Here is a 16,987-nt window from a genome sequence, read left to right on the forward strand (position 1 = left end):
GCTGAGACAGCATGTAGTCAATAATGATCTCATACCATCACATCAGTTTGGGTTTCGAGCACAACATAGTACTACTACGCAACTCGTAAGCGTAGTGGGTCACTTAACAGTGGCATTCAACAGAAAACAACACACCCTTGGAGTATATCTGGATGTCTCAAAAGCATTTGATAAGGTCTGGTTAGCAGGGCTATTATATAAACTCTACACCCAAGGTCTTCCACATCGTCTTCTGCATTTACTTCGTTCTTACCTCATTGGCAGAAAATTTCATGTGTTTGTTGACGGTGTCAAATTCTCCTCTAGGACTATCAAAGCAGGTGTTCCACAGGGCGCTGTACTTTCACCGCTTCTATATACTCTGTATACAGCAGATCTTCCGACCCTACCACATTGCTTTCTCGCAACGTACGCCGATGATACCGCCTTTTTCACGACCAGTAGTTCCCTTGCACAATGCTACATCTATATGCAACGTCAAATAACAAGTTTTCAGGAATGGGCAAGACGTTGGAGGATTAAAGTAAATACAGACAAAAGTTGTGCTGTCATCCACAGTCGGAGACGCATCCGCGTCCCTCGACATCTTATCTATGTGAACGCACACGTTCCTCACGCCACCCACGCCAAATACTTAGGAGTGACTTTAGACCGTGGGCTAACGTTCGCCGCACATATCAGCGACTCAAAGCAAAGAGCTTTACGAAAAATCCTTGCGTTATATCCTATCTCTCGCTGCAGTTCAATTTCTCATGAGGTCCGCGTTCACATACTTAAGATGATAGTCCTGTCCACCCTCTCATATGCATGCCCTACCTTTCAACACGCTTCATACAGTCACCTTCGAACACTTGAAAGTGTGCAAACTAGAGCTGGTCTTATAATCACTGGTCACGACAGGTATACACGAAACAGACAAATTCTGGAAGATTTAGAGCTTCCTACTATTAGAGAACTACTGCGACATCTTCAAAGTAAGTTCTGGCGTAGTTTACCTAGACTCGTTAATCCAGCAATAGCTAACATCGGCACCGAATTCGCTCTACGAAATGTCTATCACACGCCACGCATTTCATATCTTCCCAGCGTTCGCACTGATATCACCATCAGCTACTCTGCGACAGTTGCCGATCTAGTCTAACACGCCTAACAAAACAATAGTACTACCCAACAAACCACCTGCACATGTTGTATATATCTTTTATACCATCTAACTCATGGAGTCAGGGGCTTCGGCCCGTACTCTACTCAAAACTTCAACATTACCGTGACCGTGGCATTATACAGCCCATCCATCTCCGGATGGGAATGGAATTCTTACAAAAAAAATGGTGTTAAAACTTTGTATTTTAACTATGTATTCGTATAAATGTTTCAGCGCTTAAGTGCCAATACGTTTCTAAAATTGAGAGTAGATGATTAAAGGCGGCATGAAGAGAAATTTTTGGGAGCAATCCGCCGTGGTTTGCGGTAGATCCAATTACGTCCAATGGGGGAAATACGTGGGGGGATTTCAGCGGCTGGGTATCGGCTAAAGGCGGGGAAGCAGCGTGATTATGGCGGATACCCCGCCGGCGGGACGAAGGCGTAATTAGTGTAATCGAGCAGGTGGCCCAGCGGCTGCGTCCGCCAGCGTCCGCCATTCGCACGTCGATGGGCCTACGGCGGAATGCTTATGAGGTTGGTAGGTGTTGAAAGTTGCTATTGATTTATATTTTTCGCTTATTTCATCTTCATTTCCAATTACTTTTGCATAAAGTTATTGCGGAAAAATATGTTACAGTAAAAGAGCAATTTTTCTTTTTAACACAGTTGTACCTGGAAGAACTAAAATAGTCCCCATCAGGATCGACGAAATTCTGCCAACGTTCTGGAAGGCCATGGATTCCTTCGCGGTAGAACTTGGTGGGCCGTGAAGCGAAGAAGGTATCAAGTGCATTTTGCACCTCTATTAAAGATTTGAACCGGCTTCCTCTAGGGTGATTGTCCAAGGAACAGTCCTACTCGGTTAATTATAATGTATTTCGGATCAGTACGTTTAATAAACACTACCGAATTTGCAACCGAACCACGGGGAAAGAAAGGGTGTGTGTTAAACTTTTGTCATGATCCTAGATGTGTCTCGGAACTCTAGTGTGTCACTGGAAATTATTTAATTTGACACCAAGTTTAGTATTGATTTTGAAAGTGACTTAATGAATCTTTCAAGCATTCTCTATATATTCCAATAGTTCTAAAAAAATATTTTAAAAAACGCTATTTCCATATTACTGATGGACTTCTGGAAACGGAACTTCATAATGTTAAGTTCTTTTACTACGTCGAATATTTTTATCTGTGGTCTCTTTTCCTTCTCTTCTTCTGTCTTCTTTTCTCTCTGTCTCACTCCTGTACCTCTATAACAGATATATATTCGTTTCAATTTTTCATTAAGTGTTTAAGTTTCTCCCTACATTAATTATGAGTCTCGTTTCGTCTCATTTTCATTCTTTCACTTTATTGATACTAATACCTGTATATTTTGAAATTAGAATTGTGTTCATGTTGTTGATTTTAATACGGGAGAAAGGAAACGAGAAGAGAGAGAGGTGGTCTTTTTACCAGACACGATTATGGGATAAGAAGGGGTATATTGGATGGTCTAGCTGCACGGTGTTATCTGTCACACTGTTTTTTTCCTGTGTATAAATTCAATAATTCACGATGAATAGAATCAACCAGAAGTGTTTTTGTAATGAAGAAATAAAAACATGAAATGTGAAATCTCTTTTAACAAACTGTTGAGATTTGAGAGTCGACAAACTTTACACTTTCGGGTACCGATTACCTTGAAACATCCAGTAGCCACATTTATCCCGAGATAGGGAGCTTATATTTAAAAGAATGACATTCTCAGAAACATGCAGAAGTCTTTTAGTCTGAGAGAAAAGAAGGAATGAAATCTTTCATTTCTAATTCTATTAGTCTTGAAGCTCTGAGTCTGTGGCAAAAGTACTGATAGAAATAAGGACAATGAATTATGAATATTTTGGAGAACATTCCACTGTAATATCACAGGAGTTTCATCTTCCGGTTTGCTTAGTTCTGAAAAATATAGAGTATATTGCTATACTATGTAAAGTACCTATACTGTCGCTGATTTGTGATGACAATCAGAAACAGTAAAAGGTAAATTAAAGTAATGGTTTTCTATTAATAGCTTTCTATTAATGGGGAAGTATCACTAGTTTTATTTTAACAATTTTTTTTGCCTTAAAATGCTTATCCAAGCTCATCCTCTTCCACTTCAACCTTGAGTACGGAAATGGAAGAACATAATTAGATTTTGATTGTTGATTCTAGAACATATCAAGCATAATTTATCCGATCTAGGCCTGTACGATATGTCGATATATCGATATCGTCGATATCGATATTAACACATATCAACGTTCGATATCGTAAATATATCTGCATCAATATATCATCATCCCAAATTCTCGATATCGATCTTCGGAAAGGCGAGGTACAGGGAGCCCATAAGACTTGCGATTGATGAAGAAATAAAACTTAATTTTTAAGATTATGTCTTCTAATGACAATTGAAGACTTTGGTGCAAAAAACCGTCAAGTCTAAAAATTGGAAGTGTAAAGAAATATCTTCACAAAGGGTTATCTTTATCCGATTTCTTTGAAACTTGCCACACATATACTAGACCGAAAATAAATATATATTTTTGTTCCTTTCGGAAAATAGATTGAGGCAAAGGGTTCTTTTTCAAAACAGGATCCCTTTGATTAAAAGGATCACATTAAAGAAACGAAATTCTGCTGATGCACAGATGACTTCAATGTATAAAATATGAGCTTAGTCGTTTTTGCGAGAAAAGGGTTGCAGAGTCACTACCCCTTTCGGTGGAACTGCTTGAAACCGTGGTATGTTGTAGATATGGTGTTCCTGAGAAGAAGTCCCAAGGGACACAATCACAAAACACTGACCGTTTGGCAAATACAGGGCCACATTTTTGCAAACAGCAGAAGGTAACGTTATTTTGGATTTCGGTGGAATTGCTTGAAACCTGATATGTTGTAGATATTGTGATCATGAGAAAGAGACTCAATTTGCACAACTATTAACCACTGACTGTTTGGCCACTACAGGATCACTTTTTTAAAAGAGCTGAAGGTAACGGTATTCTGGATTTCGGTGGAATTCCTCGAAACCGTGATATGTTCTAGAGACTGTAATCCTGAAAAAAGTCTCACAGGCGCAGCCGCCAATGAATGTTTGTTTGGCCACTGGAGGACCACTTGTTTTTTTTTATTTTTTAATTAGAACAGAAGGTAATGATACTCTGGATTTCGGTGCAATTGCTTGAAACTGTGATATGTTGTAGATATTCTGATCCTGAGAAAAACTCTCAATGGATACAACCACCAATCATTCGGTACCTACGGGCCCACATTTTTTAAAACAGCAGCTGGTAAGGATACTCTGTAATTTTGGTAGAATTGTATGAAGCCCTGAAAAGTAGTATCCCACAACCAGGAAAAGAGATGGGGAGAGTAGCGACCAACGTCATTTAAGAATAGACAACATTCAGATATTTATCCTGTGGGACAAAGGAAAACCCTGGAAAGCCCTAGACAATTTTTCTCAGGATAATGACATCTACAACATATCGCAGTTTCATTCATTTACACCGAAATCAATATATCGTTATACCAAGCAGTTTTAGAAAAACTGTATCTGTAGTGACCAAACGCTCATAATTCGATGATTGTGTCCATTAAGACTTTTCATTATGATGAAATCATCAACATATCTTAGTTTTACTCAACCTTACCGAAATTCAGATATCGTTATACTCGGCTGTTTTCAGGAAAGTAGCCCTGTAATGACCAAACGATTAATGATTTGTGGATGTGCCCATTGATGCTTACTCTCAGGATGACAATGACGAAAACATATCACGGTTTGTCATTTTGACCGAAACTAGAATATCGCTATCTTCGACTCGGCTGCTTTCAAAAAAGATGATTCGTAGTGACCAAACGGTCAGTGATTAGTGGATGTGCCCATTAAGAACTTTTCTCAGAATCACCATATCGACAACATATCACAGTTTCAGTCATTTTTACCGAAATCAAGAACATGACCATTTTCGGTTACTTTCAAAAACTGGCCTCGTAGTGGCCAAACGGTCAGTGATTATTGGCTGTGCCCATTAAGACCTTTTCTCAGAATCACAATATCGACAACGTATCAGAGTTTCAGTCATTTTTACCGAAATCCAGAATATCACAATCTTAGTTTTCTTTCAACAATGTGGCCTCGTAGTGGCCAAACGGTCAGTGATTAGTTGTAGTGCCGATAAAGACCTTTTCTCAGGAACACAATATCTACAACATATAACAGTTTCAGTCATTTTCACTGAAATCCAGGTGACCAACGTTTTCGGTTACTTTCAAAAAGTGGCCTCGTAGTGACCAAACGGTCAGTGATTATTGGTTGTGCCCATTAAGGTCTTTTCTCAGAATCACAATATCTACAACATATCACAGTTTCGTTCATTTTTACCAAAATCCAGAACATCATCCACTTCGATTACTTTCAAAACAGTGGCCTGGTTGTGGCCACACTGACAGTGATTATCAGTTGTGCCCATTAAGACCTTTTGTCAGAATCACAAGATCTACAATATATCACACCTTCAATCATTTTTTACGGAAATCCAGAACATCGCCATCTTCGGTTACTTCCAAAAATGTGGCCTCGTAGTGTCCAAACATCCAGTGATTATTGCCTGTGCCCATTAAGACCTTTTCTCAGAATCACAATATCTACAACATATATTTTCAGTCACTTTTATCTCAATCCAGGCTATCAACATTTTCGGTTACTTTCAAAAAGTGGCCTCGTAGTGGCCAAACGGTCAGTTATTATTGGTTGTGCCCATTAAGATCTGTTCTCAGAATCACAATATCTACAACATATCACAGTTTTAGTCATTTTTACCGAAATCAAGAGCATCACCATCTTCGGTTACTTTCAAAAAAGTGGCCTCGTATTGGCCAAACGGTCAGTTGTTGGTGGTTGTGCTTATTGATACTTTCTCAGAACCACAATATCTACAACATATCACGCTTTCAGTCATTTTTTATTTTACCGAAATCCAGAACAACACCATCTTCCGTTACTTTGAAAAAGGTGGCCCTGTAGTAGCCAAACGGTCAGTAATTATTGGTTGTGACAATTATGACATTTTCTCAGAATCACAATATCTACAACATATCACAGTTTCAGTCATTTTTATCTAAATCCACATCACCATTTTCGGTTACTTTCTAAAACGTGGCCTCGTAGTGGCAAATGGTCAGCAATTATTGGTTCCTCCCGTTAAAACATTTTCTCAGAATCACAAGATCTACAACATATCACAGTTTCAGTCATTTTTAAAGAAATCTAGAGCATCACAATCTCCGGTTACTTTAAAAAGTGGCCTCGTAGTGGCCAAAGGTTCAGTGATTAGCAATTGTGCCTATTAAGACATTTTCTCAGAATCACAATAACTACAACATATCACAGTTTCACTCATCTTTACCGACATCCAGACCACCAACATCCAGACCACCAGATACCTTCAAGGAAGTGGCCTCGTTGTGGCCAAACGTTCAATGATTAGTGGTGGGCCTATTAAGACCCTATCTCAGAATCAGAATATCTGCAAGATAACACAGATTCACTCATTTTACCTACATCCAGGCCATCAACATTTTTGATTACTTTCAAGGAAGTGGCCTCGTTGTGGCCAAACGGTCAGTGATTAGCGGTTGTGCCGATTAAGACCTTTTCTCAGAATCACAAGATCTACAACATACCAGTTTCAGTAATTTTTACCTAAATCCAGAACATGACCATTTTCGGTTACTTTTAAAAATGTGGCCTTGTAGTGGCCAAACGGTCAGCGATTAGATGTTGCGCCCTTTAAGACCTTTTCTCAGAATCAGAATATGAACATATCACAGTTTCAGTCACTTTTACCGAAATCCAGGCCATCAATATTTAGGGTTACTTTCAAGAAAGTGGGCTTGTAGTGGCCAAATGGACAGTGATTAGTGGTTGTGCCTATTAAGACCTTGTCTCAGAATCACTACATCTATAACATATCACAGTTTCAGTCATTTTTACCGAAATACATGCCATCAATATTTTCGGTTACCTTCAAGGAAGTTGCCTCGTTGTGGCCAAACGGTCAGTGATTGTGCCGATTTAGATCTTTTCTCGGAATCACAAGATCTACAACATATCACAGTTTCAGTCATTTTTACCGAAATCCTGAATATCACCATAATCCGTTACTTTAAAAAAAAGTGGCCCTGTAGTGGAAAAGATGATGATAACACACGAGGGGAAAAATCTTTAGAGACAAATGGCACCATCGACCGCCATCCTGAAATGGTGGGATTTTTTTAAATGGGAACCCTATCGTGACACATGGAATAGGACTGAATTTTTTTCAGAAATCCAGTGGTGAAGTGGTTTTGGATCTACGACCAACCGTTGTAAAGTTTTAACCGAGTTTTTTTTTTTTTTTGTTTCATGTGACGTAACACTGAATGGCACAAACAAGGGATGAGCGGATAGTGATCGTGTCAATCTCAGTAGAGTGCAGCAGAAGACAGATCGCAAATGACTTAAACGCTCGTCACCCAGAATGGGTGCCCATTTCCCATACTGTATTGTGGAAAGTTATAGCCAAATATAAGGAAACCGAATCGGTGAAAAACAAACCAATATTATAGACAGGCCTCACACAGGGACGGACGAAGCCACACCCACTGCTTTGTTGGCATCATTCGCGAAAAGCCCCACCCGCAGTACCCGTCGCTTAGCCCGAGAATGTGGTGTACCCCGTACGTCCATCCTGCGAATCGAATCTGTGCATAAGTGGCACCCACACAAGATACAGCTATTCCAACATTTAACCGAGGATGATCCAGACCACAGAGTCGAATTCCGTGAGCGGCCAGCGGAACAAACCACACAGAATCCTCGATTCGCATATGACGTACTGTTCTCGGATGAGGCAAATCTTATTGTATCGGGCAAGGTGAACAATTAAAATCAGTGAACAGAAAATGAAATGAAATCTTTAAGTTTTACGTCCACAGTTATGCCGGTTAGGCTAAAGGAGACGGTGATGATGAGAGATGAGTGAAATGGTGGAATGAAGAAACTGAGAGGAAACAGAAGAACCCCGAGAAACCCACGAGCACGGTGTTTGTCCACCACAATGTCCACACGGCGAGGGCTGGAATCGAACCAGGGACCCAAGCACCGGAGGTAAATGCTCTACCACTGAGCCACCGCGCCCCTCTAAAATCACCAATATTGGTGTGACAACTATCAACATTGGTGCGATGATTCTCGAGTCGTTGACTCTGACAAAGTGATGGTGTGGTGCGGTATGTGGGGTACCCGCGTAGTGGGTCCATTATTCATTGAGGGCAATTTAAATGCAAGTACGTACCAAAACATGCTTGAGGAGATCCTGACGTCCGTTGAATTAGAGGATGGTTCTTTCCCTTTGTTGAATCAACCACCTCATTTCGGATTGTGTGTTCGTGAGTACTTCAATGAGCCGGCGATGGGTAGGCCAGCGAGGACCTGTAGAATGGCTACCGCGTTCCCCAGAGCCTCAGCCTATTGATTTTTTTTTCTGTGGGGTTACGTGAAATTCGTTGTGTATGCTACCAAAATCAGGGACACTAACCACCTTTAACGTAGGATTATTGACGCGTGTGCCAAAATTCCTGAAAACATGCTGGGTAAGGTAATGAATGACTGGCAGCAGCGGATACATTTAACGATTGCTCAGGAGGGAACGACATATTGAACAATTGCTGTAGCATTGGTAAGTGGGTCACAAATTACTCGCAGTGTTTTCTCCAGGTACGTGCAGAAAATCGGTTAAAACTTTCACTACTAGATTCCTGGAAAGCTTCAGTCCAATTTGATATATCACACAGTAGGGTTCCCACTGAAAAATGTTCCCGCCATTTCAAGATGGCGGCCGATGGTACCATAGGTCTCAAAAGATTTTCCCTCTCGTCTGTTATAATCACTTTTTCCATTTTTCCAGTTCTGAACGGTTTGGATTTTATTTGAGTCTTTCGACACCTTTGGACCACGCTGTACATTTCAATACGTAACAAAGTGGGTTAAGTTTAATAATGTTCAGAACCGAGCCTTAAAAGGCCCGCACCTAAGACGTTTCTTACGAATCGGCAAAAAGTCCGGACTGACGAACAACATTTCGGAACCGGACCAGACCTCGCACCAGTCCGGACTTCCTACCTGTCCGAACCTTTCTATCGGACCAAGTAAACGGTTTCTATCAGTGGTCTATTTTCTAGGTTCAGTCCGGACCTCGGCACGATCCCGGTTCGGACATGTTGTCCATTGTGCCCGAATGTTTTGTCGATCTGTAAAAATGTACTGGACCTGAAAACCACTAGTTAAGGTGATATATCGCAAAACCTTAATAGATGTAATTTATTCATGGCAATACATCCTACTGAAAATAATCACTGCTAAAATGATAAATCTCAAGTACCATTCATTGTATTGATTCAATACTTCCAAATTACCATTCAGTAATATCAGCTAACATCACTTCTAAAAAGCACCTTAATTTTGGCTAAGCGGTTACCGTACGCGTCTTTGGCGTGGGAAACCCGGGTTCGATTCCCGGCGGGAGCTCATGTGGTCCGGATTCCACGTTAATCAGTAGGTCCCATTTCATACAGCCTCGCTGCTGAAAGGGACGTTAAACTCAAAATCAACCCAACTCAAGAATAAAGAATGACCAAACTTGTAACAATACAAAATCTTATTTCAAAGCTCTTCGAAGATCCAATGGCCGTACAGCATCTCAGTGACTAAAACATTTTGAAATGCTAATAGTAATAAAAAAAACAAAGGAGGCGAGAAGTTAGTTTTCTTTATTCCTATTATATCGTGCTTACTAGTACTTTTGTATTTTCAGATTTTTTCAATATTAGTCGTTTTGTTGTATTTGTTTATTAATAGCAGTTTCATTTTTACACTATTTTATAAAACTTTTATAAAACTGAAACAAAAGTAACCTAATATTAATAGAAAAAAGCGAAATTCTCTCTCTTTTAAAAAAGTATGCTGGACCTGTATACTAATATATTCTAACATAACATAACATAACCATGACTAACCTAAACTACTATGAACAGAAACCACAGAAATTGTAACATTTCTTAGAAAACATAACTGGAACCCTTCCGCTAAACATTGTCTCTCACTTATTTTATCCGTAGTAAAACACTTATAATCAGTGATGTAGTCCTAAAATTTTCAGAGGGTATACGCTGATTTGTGATCATTTGCCATTGTCATAAGAGACATTGAAGGCCTTTTTTAATGAACAAGTGTAAATCGTATATATTAATAATATAAAGAATACATTAATGTTTTATAGTTTAAAAGCATTTCATGCTATTTTCTTGATGACACTCCTTACTTAAATCACAGCATTAATAACATAAATGGATGTAGGTATGGAGAAGGAACCAACTCACTCGGAGAAGGAACAGAAAAAATCGAGCCGATTTCTTTTTTCATGACTCATATATTTAACATCTGCTAAGAATATAAGAGGAAAATGGTGATATAGTCACTTTATCATTGGAGTCATGACCCGATTAAAGAAATAAACAAAAGAGAAAGTATACACTTTGAAGCAGAAGGTACACTCGGATGACTAAGATTAAGCAGAGGGTATACGGCGTGTACCCTCCACTACAGCCCTGCTTATAATGATTTTACACTGGTAAACCTACACATGTAAACGTAAAATATAGATGTGTTACTTTGTATTTAATTGTATTGCTTGCAGAAATTTGTTCTTTATAAATATGTGTTTTCATGCAAAGTATTGAATTTTACCTATAAATCTTCTAAAATGTGGTGTGCCGAAAGTACACCAGCACCCTCCTGATTTTTATGCTTTTTTTTAGAAGTATCCAATTTAACAATCTAGAGCCTGGTATTAATATTAGTAGGATGTGCGGTAATTGAAGGGGGAAAGGGGGAAATTCCCAGGCACCTCTGAACGTTTCCCCGGAATCTCGTTGCCTTTGTGCTTTCTAGGGGAGGGGACTTGGTAATGACCCCAACCTCCATGTGTAATTACAAAAATTAAATTTATGTTCTAATATCCCATGTGAAGTCGTTTACAAACAAATCCACGCATCAAGTGTTTATAAACACCACCTCGTGCTTCATCAAGAGGAACTTCCACCAGGGGGACCTGCAATCACCTGCAGACGACGTTTAGCCCCTCCCACGGAGCAGAAGACGAAATTGAAGCAGCAGCGCCACCGCCACCCAAGGGACGCTATAAATTGGACAGAAGAATCCAGCTCAGTACCAGTTTTCTGGTGACCCTCCTTTAGTCTGCTACGGGACTCTTGGAGTAACCTAACCCCAGGCCTCTAGTCTGCTACGGGACTACGCCTATCCTATCTCCTGGCTTAGCCTGCTACGGGGCTTTGTCTGGGAATCCTAACCTCAGCCGCTTAGCCTGTTACGGGGCTCTGTTGGCGACTTAACCCACGTCTGCTTGCTACGGAGCATTGGTTCCCTAACTCCTCTCCTCTTAGCCTGCTACGGGGCTCTGTTGGAGATCCTGTCTGCGACCTTACGGTCAAAGACCACCTATACTCACCCTGATTATAGAGAAATCAATTTGTATAGTATTTTTGTAAAAATATTTTTATAGAGGAACTTTTTATAATAAAAATACTGGTAGTGGGAGTCGATTCCGGACGCTCTTTTTATTAACAGCTCTACCTCTTCCTTATATACGAGACAAAACTACACAAAGTTTTACATGGTGGAGGCGCCGGGTACAAATAAAAATCATCACTTTTCAAAGTACTAATAAGAAATCTGTGTCGAAATAGTATCTATTCCGAGAAATTTTAGTACAGTGCAGTGGCGTATTTATTGAGAGGGTTATCGGGCCCAAGGTCCTCCCGAAATGAATGTGATGGTTTTTCGCATTCCACGTAGGACTATAACATTAATCCCTCTCATCATTTCTAAGAATTTCATTAACTTTCCATTTTCTTATGCTCTTTATTCATAAATATTATTGTATTTGTCCAATTTCATTCCATGTAAAAAGTGTGTTGTTTTCTTCCATCTGTCGTCCATTCTACTCTTCTGTTTCTTTTTCTTGGTTGTTACTTTCTTTCGTTTCTCCTATCATAGTTTCGACCGTTGTTGGTTGTGATTTGAGTCGGCCGTCGTCAGTAACATCAAAACTATGAGAAGCTGATAAGCCAAACTAATGTTCCACACCAACTTGCACGGATATCAGCATAACAGGACTTCAGTTATTATAGCAAAGAAATATTTACATCGTTTAGTTATAAAGAAAATAAATGTTTGAATTAAAGAAAATCAAGATAAGGGAAATACGTAGCCCGGGAAATTAGGTACCTCAAGAAGATGCTTCCTTTTTCTTCTATGAATAGAAAAAATGTTTGATTTTTAAATTTGTGTGTGTATTATATCACATAAGATTCACCAGTCTACAATTCTTGCCATTAAAACTGCAATCAGTATATTTCAGCTTCAACTTGTCTCAACATTTTCTTTCGGGTAAAAACTTACACAGATAAAACTAAATATTTCCATTTTTTCTAAATTGACATCAATTAAGTTGAAGTGAGATTACAAATCTTCAACGTGTGTTTGTAGGAGTGTCATTTCGGATTTATATGGGAGGTAAGATCCTCAACCGACATACGAGTTTCACGTTTTTTCCTAGTACAGAATTAGTAGACAATTGATTAAAATATTAATTCTCAAACTCAGGTGAGCGATTGCCACTTTTCCCCCGCATTGTGCATAACCCTCCCCGAAACAAAATCCTAAATACGCCACTGGTACAGTGAGTTATCCGAAACGCTGAAAAGTAACATCTCTTGAACAGTGAACAGATTGAGTTGTGTTTCAGTCTCTCAGGTTTAGTTCTATGTTTTGTTGGAAGCGTGAACAATGGATATAAGACAGTTTTCAACAAATATCTGTTCTACCTTTTTTTTTTTTTTTGTATAATACACCTATTTTAGATTAGAAGGTTAACTACTTTGAATAAATATTCATAATAATTGCGGTTATGCATATTTGTAACTTAAATTTAACGTGGTGTTCTAGTGATTACACAAATTACAATTATGAGCACACTTTATGGATACCTTCTCACAGAGGATACCCAAGATCCTTTATACACTAAGTACATTAGAAAAAACTGATTTTTCAAGTCTTTTGTGATAAAAATACTGTGAACTAAGAAATTATAACCTATTCCATATTGTACAGTTATTTTCCTGCGAGTACCAGTTTCTTTTGGAATGTGTTGAGAAATTAACACAGTCTGCAAGACAATGACGTATTTTGTGGACTACCGGGCATACCGACAGCAGTCCTAGAATATTACAAAATAAAGTTATAATATGAACTAAATTATATTTATAATTTTATACTTTAGTATCTTCTTTCAATGATAAAAGTTTCTGAGAATTTGAATGTATTTAGAAAGATCCACTGAATTCTCTGCACGCAGCCTGTCTCGCGAACTTAAGTCTTCAATATGACAACACAGCAGACATCTCTCTCTAGCTACTACAGTAAGAATCACATCAGAGCATTCCTCTTCGCTCCACCTCCGCCCACAGTGTACGAACGGGCCGCCAGGTAAAAGCAGTTGCCTCTAGAGAAATCGGTTTCTTGGGCGTGAGTGAAGAGTAAAAGGAAATTAGACGAGTAATGACAGTGGATTTTGGGGGTCTCTGTGAATTGTTTTTTTTACATCACGAGCCTCGTTCCGTAGCGATTTGCGTTAGCGCAACGAAAAGTTTGTGTTTTACAGTAGTTTTCGTAGCTCTTAAGACTGAGGCTCCTTCTTTCCTAATCGCCTATTTCAGTGTTCATTATTACTCGGACAGCTTCCATTTGCTCTGGTGGGTAGGGTTACCATCTATCCAATGCGAAATGCAGTGATACTTCATGCAACAAATAAAGTTAGAGATGTACGATCGTTTCTCCGTAATACTAATAAGATAATATAAGTCTTGCTAGTGAAAAGAAAGTGATATTTATCTACTTCATAAAAAGATGGTGACAAAACAATTGCCGATCTAAGTGACAAAATTGTAGAACTAGAGTGGTACCAACGGAGGAATAGCATTCGAATTATCGGTTTACCGGAACGTGAAGAAAAATATACGGATGCAATTGCTTCGTCTCTGTTTGAAGATCGTCTTGGAGTCATACTTCAGAATTCTGACCTGTGTCGAACACACAAAATTGGCCCAGTGGTTTCCGGTAAGAACAGACCTATCATAGTGAAATTTACAAATTACAGGATAAGATCATTGGTATTTAGAAGCAAAAGGAAGTTAAAGAATTCAGGTAACACAATCAGAGAAGATTTTTGTAAGGCTCCGCTGCAACTACTCAAAAACGCGACACAGAAGTTTGGTACAAGGGACGTTTTTACTCAAGACGGTAAAATAGTTGTTGTGAAAGGAAAGCAAAAGCACTTCATAACCACTGTAAATGAGCTAGAAGCCATTTAAACTCTGGGTAGTGTACTGTGTCAACAGCAAATGTGGGCTGAGTTTCGTCTGTTGTGAAAGTGGATAGATGTTTTTTTTTATATATATAGATATTTGTGTTATAGTGATTAGTCTACTGAACACTTATTTTAGTGACTGCTTCATTATGCTTTGCACAATACAGTCTTACGATATTTTTGTTAGTGTCCATTGTGTTTTGTATATGTCAATATTTATGGGTGTACTTGTAGTGAAATTTCTGTTCTTGTAAAACGTAGGTTTCTCTATGGAGATGATGGATCAGATGTATATTACTGTTTTTCAAAGCTGAGACAAAGTTGGGTACCATTCTAGCTTTGAGGGTATATTAGTTGGTACATTATCGCTATATTGTAGTTGTATTGTAAGAAAATTGTTTAACAATAGTTGAGTAACGTAGACATAGTACAAGGGAGCATTCATGACCACTGGCATGCTACAAGGGAACATTTAAATACTAGTATTAACAAAACTTTTCACGAAAGGTTTGAGTTTATGGTAGGACAACAGTCTCAATTTTTAATTATGCATGCTAATGTTCGTTCCATTTTACCTAAAATAGATGAAATACGTTTACTAATGTTAGAATCACAGGGTGCTATTTTTATAGTTAGTGAAACGTGGCTTGACAATTCAACTGATACAAGGCTCATTAATATACCTGGCTACTCCGTTCTTCGGCAAGACAGAGAACATCATGCTGGAGAAATTTTAATGTATTATCTTGAAAATTTGGATGCAAAAGTATTTGAAGTATCTAACACAGATCAAATAGAATGCCTTACGTTAATGATGAAAATAAATTCGCTACGCATAGGTATCGTATCAATGTATAGACCACCAAATACCCTCTACACCAAATTGTCTATTCTTGAGGATCTGATTACACATGTATATCCACAAGTTGATTGCCTTTATATACTCGGTGACCTTAATTCTGATCAGCTCTGTCTTGACAAAGCCGAAACAAAATATTTGAACCGTATCCTCGATATGTTTGGGCTCGTCCAACTCATTAAAGAACCAACCAGAATAACAGAGTTCGGTGAATCATTACTCGATCTCATTATTATTACCGATAAATTTGACATGATAGCATCAAGTGGCGTTAGTCCACCCATTGGATCATCCAACCACTGGGTGACACATGCTATCCTGAGCATTAAAAACCGCCAAGAAAGTCATTTGATATTATTCGTTATCGCAACTTTAATATATTTAATCACGACACATTTCTACAAAATGCTGAAGCCTTGAACTGGAAACAAATTGAACCTTAGGAATCTATAAATGCTAAAGTTAATTTTCTTCAGATTTCTTTAAAACATCTGTTTGATCAGCACGCGCCAATAAAAACAGCTAAAGTTTCGAATAACAAATTGCCTTATGTGTCTAGTAATACGAAGCTGCTAATGAAAATACGCGATCGTGCGCTCTGCAGGTTCAAACGCACTAAGTTGCAGCAACACTGGGATGAGTACAAAGAGCTTCGTAATTTTACTACGCCAGTTATTCGACAAGAAAAGATTGCGTATTTTTTCCTTTCGTATAAATAACGCTAAAAACAATAAAGACACTTCGCGGACGTTACATAATTTGGGAATAAGTGGAAAAAGTTCATCGTTGAACCTTCCTGAAGAACTAAATTGTCCTGATGTCATAAATCGTCATTTTGCTAAGGTTTCCGAAATCTCAGTAAATGTTACGATACATTTGATAAACAAGTAAATCGGTACAGTTCACTGAAACACACTGCTTGTGGAACCCCTTTCATGTTAAGGCTAGTTTTAGACGGAAGCATTTATCGTAGCAGATGTGCTGCCAAATATTTCATATAATATTCTATGTCATCAAAAGTATATGGTGCTTTTAAACGATAGCATTTTGATAAGCATCTGTCGTGACGTAGCAAACAAATCACTGGAAGAGAGCGCAATTATGGCTCCGAAATTAAGCTTGATGTAGCTAAAGCTATAGTAATTGTAACAACAGTTCTCGCCGGTCATAATACAAAACGAAAATCACAAAGAAGTATGTGGGCAAAGAGCATCCCTACTCCAACTCATTTTTCTTTACTAGAATTCAATTTCCCACACAAAACAAAGAGCATGGATATTTGGCACAAAATCTTTTGCTTCTTTTTAACACACCACGGCGCTGCAATCGGAACAGAAATGCTGGGGGAAATGCTACGAAATAGAGCAAGTTCTATCGACAAGAAATGCCATAGGATATGCCATGGCATGGGGAATGCTATAGCATTTGCTACTTTACACGGTAGGATATCGATGATACGATTTTT

Source organism: Thermobia domestica, chromosome 6, assembly GCF_964235325.1.
Source record: "Thermobia domestica chromosome 6, izTheDome1.hap1.1, whole genome shotgun sequence".
Lineage (NCBI taxonomy): Eukaryota > Metazoa > Arthropoda > Insecta > Zygentoma > Lepismatidae > Thermobia > Thermobia domestica.